General features: G+C 36.9%; 2 pseudogenes; both read left to right on the forward strand.

Annotated features, from left to right (window-relative positions):
• Positions 1–1,292: 1,292 nt before the first annotated feature.
• Positions 1,293–9,692, forward strand: LOC149565564 (wall-associated receptor kinase 3-like; annotated as a pseudogene).
• Positions 9,693–19,170: 9,478 nt separating this feature from the next.
• On the forward strand, positions 19,171–21,730 carry LOC149565565 (wall-associated receptor kinase 3-like; annotated as a pseudogene).
• The last annotated feature ends 73 nt before the right edge of the window (positions 21,731–21,803 follow it).

Genomic DNA, 21,803 nt, shown 5'->3' on the forward strand with positions numbered 1-21,803 from the left:
ACCATAACTCTATCCCTAACCTTAACCATAGCTCAAACCCTAACCCTAACTCCAACCCTAACTCTAATGCTAACCCTAACCCTAATTCTATCCCTAAGGTTAACATTAACTATAATGGTAACTTTGTCCCTAACCATATATCTATGTATGACTATAACATTTTACATTACAATATCCCAAAAATAAAAAATATATTTTTAATCTATATTAAACTCTTTATATTAAATTTTTAAAAATATTTTGAAGCATAATTTTATACTAACTTCATACAACTCTAATTAAAAATTAATTAACAATTTTATAATAACCTTATCAAAATAAAAAATAAAAAGTAAATATTTTTCCTATTGCGCCGCGACTGCCACTAGCTATATATACCTCTATATATATTACGCCGAGAGTAATCGTTCTCGAGGCACCTATTTTTATTTTCATTAATCCCAACTTCGATTAAAATAACTTTGGGATTAAATAAAAATAGGCGCCTCGAGAACGATTACTTTCGGCGTAATATATATAGAGGTATATATAGCTAGTAGCCAGATCAACTTTAACGTGTGAGAAACGGCGATGAGCGTAGAAATTGGGTCGAAAAAATGGCAATATAACATGGCCAAAGAATACGGAACGTAAAGCTTTGACAAAGAATTGAAAAGTCCAATTTTCACATGGCAGTTCGCAATAATGTAACATACAAGACTATTCAAATTAAAGCTTTTTGCGACCAAGGAAGTTGCATGGAATGGCAGTTGAGAGAAATGTCAAAATGTGCCAAACATTAAAAAGTGGTAATGAATAAATTGGGAGAATTGAAGTTCAAATGCATTTAAAGTCGTCGATAACACGAAGAAAAGTCGATACCTAACAAAAGATGTCAATTCCGAAATTTGACGTTGTACCAATTCCCCAATCAATTTCACCAAAGAAATGACTATTCTTGAAAATTTTAGCGGGGAGAGAAATTCCACAAGTATGTGGAAAATTTTGATTTTGACTGCGCTTTTGACTTCTGCTTACAATTTTATTGGATCTACTACCCTTTCGCAGACAATCAACTTTAAGAAACGGAAAGTATGTCACTGGCTTAAGACAAACGAGAAGCAGCTTCCCACGCAATTAAATTTCCAACAAAATGTGGAAAGTATGGTAGGAAATAATGAACTCCGTGGAGCAGGTCAAACAGGTACTCCCCTATTTATCTTTAACGCGGCGATTTCGTTCCTTAATTTCTTCTCGTGGTGGTTGTGATAATTGATTGGGTAATTGGTTTTGCTTGAAAAGAAAAACTGTTGCTGAAGACACAAATGGACTGTGGAGTGTTGCTCTGCTTTGTAATTTCTCTCTCTTGTGGGTTTTACTTCCGCTACAAAATGCACTCCTGAAAAGTGTGGAGATTCGGAAGTGAGTTACCCATTTTACATTAACAATTCTGATTGTGGATACTGGGGTTTTCAGTTAAATTGCACCAAGGACAAAGATACTGGGGAGCTGGCTCTATTTCTTCCAGCTGATGTCGTTGTGAGAGAGGAGGAAAACTCAACAATAGATTATTTTAAGATTTGGGAGATAGATTATTCTGGTTACATTGTTATTAATTCGACTTCTCTTAGGGTTCTTTTGGTGAACGGAATAGGAATACGTATTTCGGAATAGAACATATTCTTGTTCTCCGTTTGGTTCAGCCAATATTTGATGGGAATTCGCGAACCTGAAAATTTATGTTTTCTAAAATAAATAAAAATGGAATAGGAATACGTATTCCAATAACACCTATTTGGGTGGAATTGCAAAACTCCATTTTTGAGCCAAAATTGAAATACGTATTCCTATTTTACTTCATATTCCAATCCCATTTTACTGCATCCAAACAAAGAATTCAAAATTTTTAGAATACGTATTCCTATTCCTCACCAAACGAGCCCTTTAAGGCTTCTTCATGTGGATATGGTCAAAAAGCGGACGCATTCAGGTCGTTTTCGCTACCCTGGCCATTCTATTTTTCCATGTACGGTAAATTTGTGTTTATTGGTTCCTATACAATCGGCACTTACACATACGAGGATGACAATTACACAGACGAGGATGGCAGCTGGGGAGAAGCGAGATGTGCAACTTTAAGATACCATCAGATTGGACCATATTGCCGCTATGGCTGTTGTGAAATTACCTTCCAGATGATAAAGGGTCGATAAGTTTCAGAAGCGCAGGCAAGAGCATGAATGGTATTGAACACTGGCTTCTCCACCATAATGGATCCCTCCACCTTCACCGGACTCGACAATAAAACAGATCTATCCTTGCCAGAAATAATAAACTCTCATTATGGTCTCCGTGTTAACTGGGGTGTCAGTGGTCACGATTGCATCACGGCTAAAAATACTGGCAGTTATTCCTGTTCCAAACATTCAAAATGCTTGGTCTCTCCGTCAAGATACGGACACGTATGCAAATGTCTTCCTGGATATGAAGGAAATGGTTACTTGAATGGCACTGGTTGCACAGGTATTGTATTTGTATTAGTAAAATCATGTGTTATCTTTCATAATCACTTCTCTCTCAAATTTCTCAAATTTCTTACGATAAGGGCAATGAATGTTCAGACATTGACGAGTGCCAAAATAGAACCTTGAACAAGTGCGTTGAACCAAAGAAAGGAGAAATATGCCTTAATTTAGGAGGTTCCTACAACTGCTCCTGCGCAAAGGGATATAAGGGAGATGGCTTTCACTACGGGACAAGATGTTCGCCCACAAGATTAGATGCTCTAGTATTGCCTGCGATCGCAGGTAAACGAAGTTAAACACGTGTGTGTTAGCGTAATTTTAACTGTTTGACTTTGTGATATAGATTTCTGGTATAATTATAAAATTTATTTCAATGTCTTGTTTGGTAAAATACACAGGGTCTGTCTCTTCTTTTGTGGTTGTCTCTTTAGTAGCCTCTCTTTTGGTTTGGTGGTTGAAGAAACTCACTTGAGACTTGTGGAGGCTGTGAAAAATAAAATTATTGCAATCACTGATTATTAATCTCTTAGTGTAAACGATTATTAAACTGCTGAAAAACAAATTCCCAGCTAATATTGAAAAACAACACAACTGCAACTTCACTTAAAATACAGAAAGAAATGCGCAACACAATGAACACAATATTTTCGGACAAATTGTTCCTGGAAAAACTCCTAAGGAAAAACCAGTTCTACAAATGAGGAATTATATTAAACTTCAGCAAATCAAGAGATACAAAATTCCTTGCCTCTCACTGGCAGAACTCCGACAACCTCCTAATTTATCTCGCTGATATTCCCCACTGCTATCCCTGCGCTAACACTGCGCCCTTGCTAACACTGCAAGACTGTTTGCTAACACTGCAAACTGCTTCACAAAGTTGCCCCTCCAAATGACCCAATGACCCCTTTCTATACTACTCCTATTGGTAAACCAACAACCGAGATTAAATCAAACCAACGGTTGAGATTAAGACAACTCGACAGCCAATAATAGAATTGGTTGCAAAGTGTCCAAAAGGAATCACTAAAATTAGTAAATAATAACCATTTACTAATTTTTGGCAAGTGGACAAATAGCTATCCAAACCACCCATAAATACAACCGTTATTCATAGATAAGGACGAACAGCTGTCCAAGCTACCTATAAATACTAGTGCTATTTCTGCGTCAGAAATAACAGCTATCCAACTGACAATAATTAACACTCCCTCTTAGCGAGGAAGTTGTTCTGCATGACACCCATCTTATCTCTGAAGAAGATAAATTTGGCCTTTCCCAAAACCTTCGTCAGAATGTCTGCTACCTGCTCATCTGTAGGTATGTATTGTAGTTGAACAACTCCCCTTTGTACACAATCTCTGATAAAGTGATATCTGATATCTATATGTTTAGACCTATCATGAAACACTGGATTCTCAGACAACTTGATGCAACTCTGATTGTCACAATGTATCACAGTAGTCTCAACCTTCTGACCAAACAAGGCTACTAACAACTTTTGAAGCCATATAGCTTCACATGTCGCCATGCTAGCTGCTATGTATTCTGCTTCTGCTGAACTTAGAGCCACAGACTTCTGCTTCTTGCTAAACCAAGATACAACTCCTGATCCCAAGCTGAAACAACACCCTAAAGTGCTCCTTTTGTCTGTTGTACTTCCTGCCCAATCTGCATCAGTATAGCCTATCAACCTGATACCTTCACCTCGAACATATCTGATCCCATACTCGACTGTACCACGCAAGTAACGTAGCACATGCTTAGCCGCTATCCAATGCATTCTCTTTGGTTCAACCATGAACTGACTAAGAGAGTTTACTGCAAATGCTATATCTAGCCTAGTATTGACCAAATGCATAAGCGAACCAATCAACTGTCTATATAAAGTGGGATCTACATCTTTGTCCTTAGATGTATCTACCTTCCTCCAATTCGTGATCATGGGTGTAGACATGCCTTTGCAATCCTCCATCCCGAATTTCTTCAACATTTCAATGCAATATTTTCCTTGACCAAGGAAAATCTCCCCATCTATCTGCCACACTTCCATGCCTAGAAAGTAGTGCATAAGTCCTAAATCCTTCATCTCGAACTCTTCTGCAAGGTTCCTCTTGCAATCCACTATGAGCCCTAGTGAACCTGTAAGAAATAGGTCGTCCACATAAAGAACAAGAATGAGAATCTCACCTCTAACCATCAAGTAGTAGAGGTTAGCATCTGCTTCACTCTTCACAAAGCCCACTTTCTGCAAGTATGTATCAATGCGCTCATACCACGCTCTAGGAGCCTGCTTGAGTTCGTACAATTCTTTCTTCAATCTGCACACGTGGGTCTCTTTGCTGTGTCCTACAAAGCCTTCTGGTTGTTCTATGTATACCTCCTCCTTCAACTCACCATTGAGGAATGCTGTCTTGACATCCATTTGATGGATTTGCCATCCCATCTGTGCTGCAAGTGAGATTACAGCTCGTATAGAAGTATACCTGGCAACTGGAGCAAATGTCTCCTCATAGTCTATTCCCTCCTTCTGAGAGAACCCCTTTGCCACGAACCTAGCCTTGTATTTCTCAATGCTACCATCTGCACCATGCTTTATCTTATAGATCCGGCGTGATCCAACTACAGCCCTATCTGTTGGTCTAGGTACTACCTCCCACACATCATTCTGCATTATTGAAGAATATTCCTCAACCATAGCATCTCGCCATACCTGATGTTCTGCAGCTTCCTGATAGCTAGAAGGCTCACTATCTACCAACTGACTAAATAATGCCACATAGTAATTGAACTTGGCTGGTTGTCTTCGCTGTCTAGTATTCTTCCTAAGAGCTCCCATAAACTCCTGAGTATCCCTTTATGTATCTAGAACCACATGGTTCCCGCTACCAACTATAGAGGATGAAATGTCAACCTCTAAGTCTTCTAGATGCATTTCCTGTTGCACCCGTTGCTCCATACTCTGTGAATCTTCACTAACTGAGTCTACACTCATACTGGTAACTGTACTTGAGCTTTGCTTCCCTTGACTTGGTCTTGGAGCTTCTGTTGGCTGCTCACTTTGATCATCTGCTAGCAAATCTCTAGATCTCCTGAATGCCTTGTTCTCCATGAACTTGACATCCCGTCTGACAATAATTCTTTTAGTCCCCGGAATGAAAATCATATATGCCTTTGAGGTCTCATTGTACCCAAAAAAGTACCCCCTCTTTGCAGTCTGATCTAACTTTGTACGTGTATCTCTAGGAATATGACAATATGCCAAACTCTCGAATATCCTGAAGTGACTAACATCTGGCTTCTTCCCTGTGAAAGCCTCCTCTGGTGTCATCTTCCCTAGCACCTTGTGTGGAACTCTATTCTGAATGTAGACTGTTGTATTACACGCCTCTGCCCATAAGTATCGGGGCATGTCCTGGTCATGTAGCATAGCTCTTGCTGCCTCCGATATAGAACGGTTCTTCCTCTCAGCAACTCCATTCTACTGTGGATTGTAACGAACAGTCCATTCTCTCTTGATTCCTTCTCTAGTGCAGAACTCCTGGAAGACATTTCCTTTGTACTCGCCTCCATTGTCTGACCGAAGAACCTTTATCTTCTTTCCTGTCGAGTTTTCCACAAGAGCCTTGAACTCTTGGAATCGACTGAAAACCTCATCCTTAGTCTTCAAGAAGTATATCCAGGTCTTTCTAGAGAAATCATCAATAAAAGTAACATAGTACTCATATCCTCTGAGAGATTTCGTCGACATTGGTCCACAAACATCTGAATGTACTAGATCAAGAACACCCTTAGATCTGGTGTCACTCCTTGGAAAAGATGCTTTTGCAAACTTCCCCAACACACATCCCTTACATACATCGTCATGCTCTGTGCTCACCTCTGAAACACCTGTCACGGTCTCACGAAGCAATCTAAGTACTCCATGATGAATATGACCCATCCTCCTATGCCATAGCTCTCCAAGATCTCTAGGATTATTGTTGCTCATAAGTGCCTTAGGAGTATCAAACTACAATCTATAAAGGCGACCACTCCTAACTCCAATAGTTATGGGTGATTTCCAATCCTTGTGCTTAATCAACACATGTGTCCCTCTAAAGAGTACATTATACCCCCTATCTTGAAGAACAGATACAGAAATCAAATTCATACCTAAGCCTGGCACATATAACACATCATGAAGTGGAATTATCTTTCCATTCTCTCTCTGAAACTAAATAGTCCCTTTCCCAATAGGGTTGAGTTTGGACAAGTTTCCCATAGAAATCTAGATGTTGGTGTCCTCCTCCTTGTAACTGGAGAAGTACTCTCTAACTCCTGTCATATGAAATGACACCCCACTATCTATATACCAAACACACTATGAGGTTGAGCTAACCATACAAGCTATGAGTGCAAACTCATCTTCCATTCTACTGGAGAGTTCTTTTGCGCTTGCTGAAGCTGCCACCTACTTCTTACCCTTAACCCTCTCTGGGCAATCACTGACATAGTGGCCAAATTCGTGACATCCAAAGCACTTGACCTTAGAAAGGTCCTTCTTCTTCTTTTCACTTTGTGAATTTGATCCTTTGCTAGATCCCTTCTTTGCTTTCCCTTTACCCGCTAGGGCAACGTTCTCTTGTTCCACCTCATTTTTCTGACTCTGGTTGGCCCCATTCACAAGACTTAGTCTAAACTCCTCCTGAGTGAAATCAGTCCATAGTCGATCCCAACTCGGTAAAGTATCTCGTCCACTGACAACTTGAACAAAGACACTCAATTGTTTAGTAAACCCATTTAGGGCTATTCTCACTAGCTCATCATCACTAGGGCTATCTCCAATAGCTGCTAACTCATCCTTGACAAGTCTGAGCCTGGTGAGGTAACTTGTGACGTCTTCTCCCTGATTCATCCGGGTATTCTTTAGCTTCTCTCTGAGAATCAACTTCCTGTTGGTGGTAGCATTTTGGTACAGATTTAGAATGACGTCCCACATCTTCTTTGCTGTATCTAGGTCCGAGATATGTGGAACAATATGATCCTTGACACCATCAAGGATAATCCTCCTTGCTTTGGCATCGTCCTTCCTATATGCTGCAAGCTGTGTTGCATCCATTGGTACAGGTACACCACTGGTAGCATAATCCTTGATACCATTCTCTTCCAACAATAAAGAAATTCTGGCCTTCCAGACACCAAAATTTGAGGCACCATCCAATCTGTCCTGATCTCTCAAACCAGCTGAAGCCATCTCAAGGGTTTAAAGCAATAATAAATCTAAAGAGATCAAAATTTCTTTCTTAGGGAAAAACTCTTCGACCCTTAACAACGCTCTGATACCATGTGAAAAATCAAACTATTGCAGTCACTGATTATTAATCTCCTATCGTAAACGATTATTAAACTGCTTAAAAACAAATTTCCAGCTAATATTGAAAAACAACACAACTGCAACTTCACTTAAAATATGGAAAGAAATGCGCAACAAAATGAACACATTATTTTCGGACAAATTGTCTCTGGAAAAACCCTTAAGGGAAAACCAGTTCTATAGATGAGGAATTATATTAAACTTCAGCAAATCAAGAGATACAAAATTCCTTGCCTCTCACTGGCAGAACTCCAACAACCTCCTAATTTATCTCACTGATATTCCCCACTGCTATCCCTGCACTAACATTGTGCCCTTGCTAACACTGCAAACTGCTTCACAAAGCTGCCCCTCCAAATGACCCAATGACCCCTTTATATACTACTCCTGTTGCTAAACCAACAACCGAGATTAAATCAAACCAACGGCTGAGATTAAGACAACTCGACAGCCAATAATAGAATTGGTTGCAAAGTGTCCAAAAAGAATCACTAAAATTAGTAAATAATAACCATTTACTAATTTTTGGCAAGTGGACAAATAGCTGTCCAAACCATCCATAAATACAACCGCTATTCATAGATAAGGATGAACAGTTGTCCAAGCTACCCATAAATACTACTGCTATTTCCGGGTCAGAAATAACAGCTGTCCAACTGACAATAATTAACAGAGGCCAGGTATTTTCAACAGCTGCAGCAATACATAGCTTCTATTGTGGGAAGAGAAAGTCTGAGACTGTTTTCTGCTAAAGAACTAGCAAGAGCTTCTAATCATTATCAAATGATATGGTGTTGGGAAGTGGTGGATTCGGAACTGTATTCAAAGGCATTCTATTGAAGGGGACTCTTGTGGCCATTAAAAAGTCCAAGCAAGCTTTCAGTCTGGAGGATAACGACGACTTTCTCAACGAAGTTACAATTCTCTCTCAGATAAATCACAGAAACATAGTGAAATCGTTAGGCTGCTGCATCCAAACTAAAAATCCAATGTTGGTATCTGAGGTCGTTTCGAACAGAACATTGTTTGAACATTTACAGTCTAAGGAAGGGTGTTTGCCTTGGGCTTCACGTCTTAAGATTGCAATTGAAACAGGGGAGTCTTTGGCGTATTTACATTCTGGAGCATCTCAACCTATTTTCCACCGAGATGTAAAGTCGTCTAATATTCTTTTGAATGAGACGTTTTCTCCTAAAGTTGCAGACTTTGGAATTTCTCGTCTCATATCTGCTGCAAACAACACACATCTGACAACTAATATAATGGGCACAAGGGGTATCTTGGATCCGGAGTACTTCCAGACGTATCAGCTCACTGACAAGAGCGATGTGTACAGTTTCGGTGTTGTCCTGGTTGAGCTTATAACAGGCTTGGAGCCACTAAGTGCAGAAAGGATCAGCGAGGAGTGCAGTTTGTCGAATCTTTTTCTCACAAGAATCAACCAAAATGGCCTCAGGGAACTCTTGGATAGCAAGGTATTGGAGGAGGATAATCTCCAACAGATGGAAGATGTTGGAAGGCTAGCGAGAGCGCGTCTTCCTTTGGAAAGGAGGAAAAGACCGTCAATGAAAGAGATCGTGGAAGAACATTTGTGGGTACGAGATGGCGCAAGAAAGAACAAATTTCATGATAATCTACAGAGTGATGATGCAATATTATCAGAGCAGGCAAGCACTTCTACAGAATTATCCAAAACTTCATACAAGTTGAGGAGTTGCACTTTTCCGTCAACAAATGACAGTACGTCCGAGGAACGATTCAGTCCACTGATTGAAATGTCAACCAAATCCAATGAGGTGAGTTCAAAGAAGAGCATGTCTAGTCTATTTTAGTACATTGAAGTCCACAGTGTAAGAATAAATATTATAGGGATGTAAGATAATACCATACACTAGACGGTGCAATACTATATATATTATAGGGAGTAAGATAATAACATACACTAGGGATGTGACTTATATGCTAGCATTTATACTAATGACCTGACAAGGTTAGGCTGACTGTAATTTGTGTAAGACCGAATACAAATTACGAAAGAGATCTAGCATTTCTTTCTAATTAGTTGGAGAGAAAATTGTAATTGGTAGTATTTTTGAATAAATTATTTTGTCAATTTTTTAAGATGACAAATCCTTTTTAATTTCAAAAGTATAATTTTTTAATATTTACAATTATAATGATGGTAAACACTTCAAATAACATTAATATTTGTTTTAAAATCATTAAGCAATTATTAAATTTTAAACTTACATTTCCTTGAACCAATGTTTTAATGATCATTTTTCTAAGCATAACCTTGTTTTACCCTAAAATTAGAAGAATGAGATTCGCAATTTGTTTGATGATAAAGAACAAAGTGTCTACTAGAAGAACACCTTATAAATATTCATTTAAATATAAATTTAAAAAAAAAAATCTTTTCTTTATTTAACTACCATATTCTGATGTTTTAATGTGTGATTAGAATATATGGTTAGACACATTGATTGTCCTTGAGGTGACTTTGAATGTGTCATCCTTTGAAATAGCAACACAAATTTAACAATTTTTGATATTTTTGTAGAATCTGAAAAATACAGATGCAATAAACCAATCACTCTAAATCTAAGTATCTTATAGATACTAATTGTTTTCAATGGCTAATCAGATGAGTACAAATAAATTGGTTGTCAAAGAATGACATTACACTTAACAAAAATCACAATAGTGCTCTAAACCAAGTTTATATGTGATTCTATAATGTTATTCATTTGACAAAAGAAGATTGATTAACATATTAGATTTCTACAATCTATTAGTATATATTAATTTTTTTATGGGTCTAATTGTGTTTATTTTTAGTATTAATATTTGGGATCACATTGCTTGATCTATCATCAAGAAGAAAGAGTACAAGATTAGAAAAATGAATGCTCTCTTTCTTATTCTAAATCACAGAGTGTGATCTAAAATGTTGATACTGAAAAAAAACACAATCAAATCTAAAAACAAATTTTAAAAAAGATTGATTTAAACTAAGCCAACATATGTACATTCACAGTGTTGTACAATTTTATTTACCCTCAAACAAACTTTGTTTTCACCACATTTTCAAACAACATGCATATTTTTAGTTAAGCCGAGAGGCTTTCTACAATGGAAGAATTCATCAATGTAAAATTTTATAACTTTTGTAAAAAATTGATGTGCAGATGGCTGTTCAAATTAATATTATTGTTAAATATATATATATATATATATATATATATATATATATATATATATATATCTACAGTTACAAATCTGACTCAACAAAAATTGTTCCAAGGAATAAATAGATATTCCATTTAATAGTTACTTGCAAGTAGGGATTGAGTTGAGGAAGATGAATCTATATCGGCACATGGGGTTTCCTTCGTGAAGAAATATTTATTAGAAATTAGCATTTGCTTCGAGCTTGCAAATTTGATACTGCATGTCATCGATGGACAGATCTCTGTCTTCATCCATTCATCTTCTTCTAATCATATTTCTCCATTCGCTTTTATAACAGGTCAAAGTTTATTGACAATAGTTTTTGACAAGTGGAATCGATTGATCGATGGCAGCAGTTCTCTTCTACCGTGTGGTTGGAGACCTGACGGTAGGAAAGCTAGAGCTAATCGAGTTTTCTGAGAGTGTGAGTGTTGCAAAGGCCATTGTTACCATTCAAGCTTGCATAGACTGCATGGTACTAGTTTGGAAGTAGCACCCACCAGATAAGAGTAGCAGCCCTAAGTCGACAGAGTAAAGGCAGGAAAGATTCATCGATATTTTGAATGCCCTAGATATTGTGGTGCATCTTTCATTATAGTTGGGTTTGACAAACCCTGACGTCACTTTGAAGGTCCCTGTTTTGCAGATTGTGCTTCCAAATAATTGAGTCAAATAATTTCTCAAATACTTCTTTAATCTTAAATGCTTGAATGACATGGATCCATCAGCAAGGATTTGATGATTTTAAGCATAGGCACAAAGTAACTGCTTTAGGGTATCAACATCGTGCAATTTCCATATTCGAAAGTCACTCTACATGCTTTTTAATTGAAGATACCATTTACATACATAACAAAGTCCAACTACAGAATTAAATCATTCCTCAAATGCATTTTTCCTCTTAAATGTTCGATCGCCATGATTCGATTTGCAAGGACTTAAATTTTTTTAACCAAAAAGAACATTGATCTACAGTATAAATCGTGGAAATCTTAGATTAAATGAAATTCAATATTTAATCCAGAAAGGTTAATCAAAATGAAAATTCATTGTCTAATCTGAAAGCTTTACACTCCTTTCCAATTTCTTTCATTTTGTTGTCATTCCACACAGTACAATCCAGAGAGCTCTATAGGCCTTTGCATTTTTATTATTTTGAAGTTATTAATGGAAGCTATTTCATAGAGTTTAATCCAAAAACAAAATTCACTTGTGAAAATGTTATATCACAAATCAAATTCATTAAGCCGAGAGATATTGAAACAATTAGCCTTTTTGAAAAAATTGGATAGCCATTCACACGTCTTATAATGAGAAGTAAAGATAGAATTAAAAGTCACTATAATAAAGAGTCCATGGCCATATGTTACATGTTTTGATTTCTTTCCTCAGAATCAATTTGTGAATACATTAGCAACTAGGCAAGTGCTTTTTGATCCATCAAGTTGGTGCTTTTCTGATCTATTCCTGTAGAGCATCATGAAAACATGTCTTTTCAAGATCGTCGTAAGAGATCAAAGTCGCTTTTAAAGGTGAGAAGCAACAGTTTTCTACAAAGGAGATATCTTCCAGAGCGTTCATCAAGATGGAGATTATTGAGACTTATTTGGGGCAAATTGTTAAAGATTTCGTTATTACTCTTCTAGTCTACTTTAATGACTCCAAGCGGCCAACCACAATGCATGAGTAATAATTTTGGGGTTGAATGTGATGATATGTTTCTCTCCTATATATAATATCCATCTTTATTACTTTAAATTTAGTAAACATTAAACATTTAAAGATCTCATTTTTCTAATTAGGAATAAAATATTTCTATATTGACAAAATGCATTTTTTTTTTAGAAGTTTCTATTCTTTTACAGATTTCTAAAGAGAAATATTTATGTGAACTATATTAAAAAGTTGAAATATTCTAAAGAACAAAGTAAATATATAGAAACTTCCTACTTTTCTAATTGAAATTAAAGATGTTTAGAAATAGTGATAAACTTCTATATATATTAGAAAAGTTTCATTTCATATGTATACTTTCAAAAGTCTATAGAATATTTTTAAAAGTATATAGAAAACTAAGATGTTTCTATATTTTTCAATTGTTTAGTTACAAATACTTAAATAAAGTAAGATTAAGAGATTTTTTTCATATTTACACTCATAATAAATTCTTAGTTTTAAATTTTTATTATTATTATTTTCTATTATTAGTAATCTTTTATAATTTCTTTCAAAGTAAATCAGTATGATTAGAACATAAATGGATATATATATATATATATATATATATATATATATCATAGATTTTAGAGAGGAATAATTCATTAATAATAATTAGTATGTCATGATATTAGTATGGTGAAATATTTTGTTTATTAATTTTTGTATTATTGAGACAATGATTTGAAATGACAATGAGTGTGAGGATATGAAATACAAAATTAATTCATAAGAAATAACACCCTAAATTATATGATTATATAGATAATTAATATGGGCTTTCTCATAATTGCCACAATTATCTATTCTTGAAACAAGTTATTCAAAATATGGGATATATGCATGCCTTTCAAAGATTATATATTCTAAATATGATGGTATAACTAACATGACACTAACAACTACTTTTTTACTATCCATTTAAGAATATCAAAATAAATATGCATCTTAAACCCAATGCTAAATCCTAACCCTTACCCTAATCCTAAATAATGAATGTACATCCTAAATGATAAACTATAAATCCTACTTGAAACCATAATCCTAAATGGTAAGCCCTAATATAAAACTATGTAACATAACATAAATAATAAAACCTAACCTTAATAGTAATAATAAATGTTAAACCTTAATTTCAAACTTAAAATATAAATGATAAACCTAAATGTTGAACCCTAATCCTAACACTTACCTTTATCTAAATTCTAATAGAAATCATATCCATAACCATAATAATAATAGCTAGAGAGAGAGAGAGAGAGAGAGAGAGAGAGAGAGAGAGAGAGAGAGAGATGTAAATATGTGATATGTAAACATATGTATAGTGTATATTTAGTTTACATACATATGTGTTCACATACATTTAATTTAATTTAATTTTAACCTTTAACCAAATTGTAATAAAAGATTAAACCTAACTTTAAATTAAACTAAATTTAACTCTAATCTTATCATTGCATCAATAATTTCTAACCCTAAGTCTCCTATAAATATCAAACCAAATGGAGCCCTCATGTTAAACTAATTCTATACTTAACTATCTTACCATTTATCAAAAATCCAATAAATTATGATTCCTAAAAATACACCTTCCTAACCCCAATCCTCCTAAATTTAAATTAACACTACATACCAAGTTGAACTCTACCCTAAGGGACATATGTATGTGTGTGCATGTGCTTGTGTCTGTGTGTGTGTGTGTGTGTGTGTGTGTGTGTGTGTGTGTGTGTGTGTGTGTGTGTGTGTGTGTGTGTGTGTGAGAGAGAGAGAGAGAGAGAGAGAGAGAGCATGAGGGGGAATATGTTGAGAGTAGTAAGGGGAGAGAGTCCATAAGTTGTTAATAAGGACTAGATAGATATGAGAGGGAGAGGGAGAAGGAGAGGGAGAGTGGGGGAGGTAAATAAGGGGAAAGATATATTAAGAGGAGAGAGTTGGGAGAAACATATAGGAGGAAGGGAAAAATCTTAGGTAAACAAAGAGAAGGAGGAGATGAGAGAGATGAGGTAAAGAGAGAAGTGGGAGGGTTAGAGATATGAGATAGTGCTCAATAAGGAGGATAGTTAGGGCTCATAATAGAAAAAGTGGGTGATGGAAGGAGGAGAGAGGGACAAAAACATAGATTAATTACATAGGGATATGTGAAAAAGAGATTATAACAGGATAAGGAGGGGGTGAGAGACATGAAGAAGACATAGTGGGTAAGGAGCGAGGATGATGTGGTGAGAGTGAGGAGAAAAGAAGAGTGGGATTGTTTGTGTGTGTGTGTGTGTGTGTGTGAGAGAGAGAGAGAGAGAGAGAGAGAGAGAGAGAGAGAGAGACCACTTCTTAGAGTGGGGTTTCTATTGCACCCAAGTATCAATTTTTCAATGGTCAATACAACCACTCAACTTATAGTACATAGGAGGCAGTTAAGCCTTTGTCACAAATCCGCATGGGAGCTCTGAACATTTTTCCAACATGTGGAACTTGTAACAGAGAGTGGGAGAAGGGAGAGATTGTGACCAACATGTGGTAGAAATAAATTACAAAAAGGATCCAAGAAATGGTGAGAGGTCACAATAACTCTAATGCTAGGTTAATAAGAGGCAAGAGAAGAGATAGAGCTAGAAAGAAAGAGGATATCTAGAACTTAGAGTAGAGAGAGATGGTGATGGAGGATAGAACAAGGGAGGGTAATTACAAGGTGATATGTGTGAGAGATGGTATGCAAGAGAATAATTAATGTGTGTGTGTGTGTGTGGGTGCACACGCATGCACTTGTGTGTGAGGGAGAGAGAGGGGGGGTTAGTGTGAGAGAAGGTAATTATGCAAGTATACGTTCTCTCTCAACTTCTCAACCTTTTTTTGCAACCTCATGGGAAGGGATAAGGGGAAGAGGGCATACAAAAGAGAGGGAGGGAGTAGAGACATGATATAGAGCTCAAGAAAGAGGATAGTTAGGGTTTAGGATAGACATAGAGAGAGAGAGAGAGAGAGAGAGATGCATATATAGATTCACATATACACACATATTCACACATGCACACATATACATAGAAAGAGAAATGGTATATACATAGACACACATATACACATATATAATCAAGATATATATACACTAACAAAAATTGAAAATCTATTTTCTACCGTAAATTTAATTTTAATTACATGAATCAAAAAATTGAATGGAGAGAGAGAGAGAGAGAGAGAGAGAGAGAGAGAGAGAGAGAGAGAGGGTCTTTTCAGTCAGTGTGAATGCATTGCTGGCACTTAGGGGTAGATATAGAGGGTAAATAGGGTTAAGAGATTGTGAGAGGAGGGAGAGGGGACTTAAAGAGATTAAGGAGGTAGGGAGGCAGAGAGATTATGTAGAGATAAATGATAATAAAGGAGAGGATATGGCAAGTAGGGGTGGAAATAGGAAAAAGGGATAAATGTGGGAAGGTATGAGGTAGAAAGAGAAAATGTCAAGGGGGAGAGTGATTAGGAGAGAGAAAGATAATAATTAGGACATTGAATGGATGGAAATGGTGATGGGGTGAGAAATTTTTTGGTGGGGGGGGGGGGGGAGAGAGAGAGAGAGAGAGCGAGAGAGAGAGAGAGAGAGAGAGAGAGAGAGATGTGGTAATTAGCAGATGGACAAAAACTACGGTCCAAAAGAGATGGAGACTTGATGAGAATGAGAGAGAGAGAGAGAGAGAGAGAGAGAGAGAGAGAGAGAGAGAGGAGAGTGCCTAGAGGTTGAGATACATGGGCTAGGGCTAGATGGTAATCAAGAGGAATAAATGGTGAGAGGGGGACGAATATAAGAGAAAGAGGTAATGGTAGAGGGAATAGGGGAGAAATGGGGTAAATATAATAATTAGGGAATATGATAGATGGACATGGTAATGAAGGAAGAGAGGATAATAGTGATAAGTGGGTGGATGGGGATGGGGGGGTTAAATTGGAGAAGATATGTTGAGAGGAGGGTGGGGAGAGAGGGAAAGAGAGTAATTATAGGGGGAGATATATGTATTATATGTTTGGGAAAGAGAGATGTGTGAGAGAAAGTAAGAGACATTATGTAAAGATATATAAGGTATTTATGGGGAAGTAATCACTAGAGGGGCAAGAAATACAATGGACAAAATGAGCACTTTAGGGTGTTCTTTCAGCTTGGGATCAGCAGTTGTTTCTTGCTTTAGCAGGAACCGGAAGTCTACAGTTTTGAGTTCAACATAAGCATAATATATAGTAGCTAGCATGGCGACATGTGAAGCTATATGGCTTTGAAAGTTGTTAGTAGTTTTGTTTGGTCAGAAGGTTGAGACTACTATGATACATTGTGATCATCAGAGTTGCATCAAGTTTTTTGAGAATCCAGTGTTTGATGATAAGTCTAAACATATAGATATTGAATATCACTTCATTAGAGATTATGTACAATGGGACACTGTTTAGCTACAGTACCTATAGAAGGGAAAGTAGCAGACATTCTGACTAAAGCATTGGGGAAGACAAAATTCATCTTCTTCAGAGATAAGTTGGGTGTCATGTAGAACAACTTCCTTGCTAAGAGGGAGTGTTAGTTTTGGTAGCTTGGACATCTATTTGTCCATATGCTATTATTTAGTATATAATTGTTTTTGCTAACAAATTTTTTAGAGTAAGGACAATTATTTATTAAATAATTGACTTCTTTTAAAAGCAACTAGAAACCAATTTTGTTAGGGTTGGCAAGTTGTTTTATATCTTAGCCATCGATTGTGAATCGATCTTGGCTGTTGGTTTACCAACGAGAGTAGTATAAAAGGAGGTCTAGGGAGCATTTGGAGAACAAGAAGTTTGAAGAAACATTTGCAGTGCTAGCAAATGAGTTTGTAAGTTTGCGGTGTTAGCAAACAGTCTTGCAGTGTTAGCAAGGGCACAATGTTAGCGTAGGAATAGTAGTGGGGAATAAATTAGGAGGTTGTCGAAGTTCTGCTAGTGAGAGGCAAGGAATTTTGTATCTCTTGATTTGCTGAAGTTTAATATAATTCCTCATCTGTAGACCCAGTTTTCCCTTAGGGGTTTTTGCAAGGACAATTTGTCCAAAAATATTGTGTTCATTGTATTGTGCATTTTTTTCCATATTTTTATTAGTGAAGTTGCAGTTGTGTTATTTTTTCGATATTAAGCTGTGAATTTATTTTTGGCAATTTAATAATCTTTTAAGATAGGAGATTAATAATGAGTGACTACAATAGTTGATTTTTCACAGGACGTGATACACTAAAGATAGGGGTGGTAATTTACTACAATAGGTAGGACATTAGAAAAATAAGTATTTGAATAGTTTTTACTACGGCATATAAAATTGATATTAATTTTGATAATGACGAATCCAAATCTTAGTTATAAGTAGTTAACTATGTGAAGTAAAAAATAAAAAAAAGATAAGCAGATTTTATCATCATTATGATAGATTTTGAGTGGTCCAAAATTAGAATGCACAACAAAGTTTAAAAGAAGAGGACAATATAAAACGTTTGGTAGAATCACGCAGGAAAGATCAGAATGTAGAAATTGGATCGGGGTCGGAAAAACTGGCAATAGATGGCAATATAATATGGCCAAAGAATACGGAAAGTAAAGCTTTGACAGAGTATTGAAAAGTCCAAATTTCACATGGCAGTTTGCAATAATGTAATCTTGTTCTGTACCTATACTGAATGTTACATACTAGACTGTTCAAGCTTTCTGCAACCAAGGAAATCGCACGGAATGGCAGTTGAGATCAGATATGTCTAAACGTGCCAAAAATTGAAACGCGGTAATGAATATATTGGGAGGATTGAAGTTCAAATGCATTTAAAGTTATGGTCCACAAGAATAAGAAAAGTCGATACCTAACAAAGGATGTCAATTCCGAAATTTGACGTTATACCAATTCCCCGATCAATTTCACCGAAGAAATGGGCCCTATAAGTGTGGAAATGACTATTGTCGAAAATTTTAGCGGAGAGAGATTCTAAAATATTTGGAAAATTTTGATTTTGACTGCGCTTTTAACTTCTGTCTTAGAATTTTATTGGATCTATTACCTTTCACAGACAATCAACTTTAAGAAACGGAAAGTATGTCACTGGCTTAAGACAAAACGAGAAGCAGCTTCCCACGCATGAATGCTCGAAAGAGTCGTAGCGGAAATAAAATTTCCAACATTATGTGGAAAGTATGGAAGGAAATAATGAACTCTGTGGAGCAGATCAAAGTCTTTTGCTCTGGTCCAGTCAAACATGCACTCTGCTATTTAACTTCAACGCGGCCATTTCGTTCCTAAATTTCTTCTCGTTGTTGCTGTGATTGATTGTGCACCTGGTAATTTTGCTTGAAACGAAAATCTTGCTGAAGACACAGATGGATCATGGAGTGTTGCTCCGCTTTGTAATTTCTCTCTCTGTTGTGCGATTTGCTTCTTCTGCCAAATGTGTTCCTGAAAAGTGTGGGGATTCGGAAGTGAGTTAACCTTTTTATATTAACAAATCTGATTGTGGATACGAGGGTTTTCAGATAAATTGCACCGTGGACAAAGATACCGGGGAGCTGGCTCTATATCTTCCGGCTAATGTCTCAAAAGCAGATGAAGAAGATGATGAATAGCTCATTATAAGATTTGGAAGATCGATTATTCAGGTTACGTTGTCATTGATTCGACTTCACTTAAAGCCTCTTCTTGTGGAAATGGTGAAAAAATAGACGCATCCAAGTGGTTTTATCTACCTGGACCGTTCTATTTTTCCATGTACGATAAATTTGTGGTGGTTGGTTCCTATAAAGCCGGTAATTACACATACGGGGATGAAAGGGGAGAAGCGAGATGTGCAACTTCAAGTTACCCTCAAATTCCACCATATTGCCGCTATGGCTGTTGTGAAATTACCTCTCCAGATGACAAATATGCGATACGTTTCAGAAGCGCAGGCGAGAGAGTAAATGGTACTGAACACTGTGGCTTCTCCACTATAATGGATCCCTCCACCTTCACTGGAGTGGGCAATAAAACAGACCTCTCTTGGCCAGAAATAAAAAAGGCTCATTGTGGTCTCCGAGTTAACTGGGGTGTCGGTGGATATTATGACAATTGCTCCATGGCTAAAACTACTGGCAGTTATTCCTGTTCCAAACACTCAAAATGCTTGGTCTCTCCGTCAAGAGGGGGTCACGTATGCAAATGTCTCCCTGGATACGAAGGAAATGGTTACTTCAATGGCACTGGCTGCAAAGGTATTGTGTTTGTATTAGTGAAATTATGTGTCATCTTTCATAATCACTTCTCTCTCAAATTTCTGAAAATTTCTGAAGATAATGGCAATGAATGTTCAGACATTAACGAGTGCCAAAATAGAACCTTGAATAAGTGCGTTGAACCAAGGAAAGGAGGAATATGCCATAATTTAGGAGGTTCCTACAACTGTTACTGTGCAAAGGGATATAAGGGAGATGGCTTTCACAACGGGACTAGATGTTCGTCCACAAGATTAGATGCTCTAGTATTGCCTGCGATCGCAGGTAAACGAAGTTAAACACGTGTGTGTTAGCGTTATTTTAACTGTTTGACTTTGTCATATAGATTTCTGGTATAACTATAAAGTTTATTTTAATGTCTTGTTCGGTAAAATACACAGGGTCCGTCTCTTCTTTTGTGGTCGTTTCTGTAGCAGCGTCTCTTTTGGTTTGGTGGTTGAAGAAACGGCACTTGAGACTTGTCGAGGCCAAGTATTTTCAACAGCTGCAGCAATACATAGCTTCTACTGTAGGAAGAGAAAGTCTGAGACTGTTTTCTGCTAAAGAACTGGCAAGAGCTTCTAATCAGTATTCAAATGATATGGTGTTGGGAAGTGGCGGATTTGGAACTGTATTCAATTTCAATCTATTGGACGGGACTCTTGTGGCCATTAAAAAGCCCAAGCAAGCTTTCAGTCTGGAGGATAAAAACGACTTTCTCAACGAAGTTACAATTCTCTCTCAGATAAATCACAGAAACATAGTGAAATTGTTTGGCTGCTGCATCCAAACTAAAAATCCAATGTTGGTATCTGAGTTCGTTTCAAACGGAACATTGTTTGAACATTTACAGTCTAAGGAAGGCTGTTTGCCTTGGGCTTCAGTCTCCAGATTGCTATTGAAACGGGGGAGGCTTTGGCGTATTTACATTCTGGAGCATCTCAACCCATTTTCCACCGAGATGTAAAGTCGTCTAATATTCTTTTGAATGAGATGTTTTCTCCCAAAGTTGCAGACTTTGGAATTTCTCGTCTCATATCTGCTGCAAACAACACACATCTGACAACTAATATAATGGGCACAAGGGGTTACTTGGATCCGGAGTACTTCCAGACGTATCAGCTCACTGACAAGAGCGATGTGTACAGTTTTGGTGTTGTCCTGGTTGAGCTTATAACAGGCATGGAGCCACTAAGTGCAGAAAGGATCAGCGAGGAGTGTAGTTTGTCTAATCTTTTTCTTACCAGGATCAACCAAAACCGCCTCAGAGAACTCTTGGATAGCAAGGTATTGGAGGATAATTTCCAACAGATGGAAGATGTTGGAAGGCTAGCGAGAGAGTGTCTTCATTTGGAAAGGAGGAAAAGACCGTCAATGAAAGAGATCGTGGAAGAACTTTTGTGGGTACGAGATGGCGCAAGAAAGAACAAATTCCATGATAATCTACAGAGTGATGATGCAATATCAGAGAAGGCAAGCACTTCTACAGAATTATCCCAAACTTCATACAAGTTCAGGAGTTACACTTTTCCATCAACAAATGAGAGTACGTCCGAGGAACCATTCACTGCACTGATTGAAATGTCAACCAAATCCAATGAGGTGAGTTCAAAGGAGAGCATGTCTAGTCTATTTTAATACACTGCTGTCCACAGTGTAAGACTAAATATTATAGGGATGTAAGATAATACCATACACTAGACGGTGTAAGACTATATTATCATAGGGAGTAAGATAATAAGCATACACTAAGGATGTGACTTATA

This window comes from Cupressus sempervirens, chromosome 3 (assembly GCF_028749045.1).
Source record: "Cupressus sempervirens isolate cs-2001-9-10 chromosome 3, ASM2874904v1, whole genome shotgun sequence".
Lineage (NCBI taxonomy): Eukaryota > Viridiplantae > Streptophyta > Pinopsida > Cupressales > Cupressaceae > Cupressus > Cupressus sempervirens.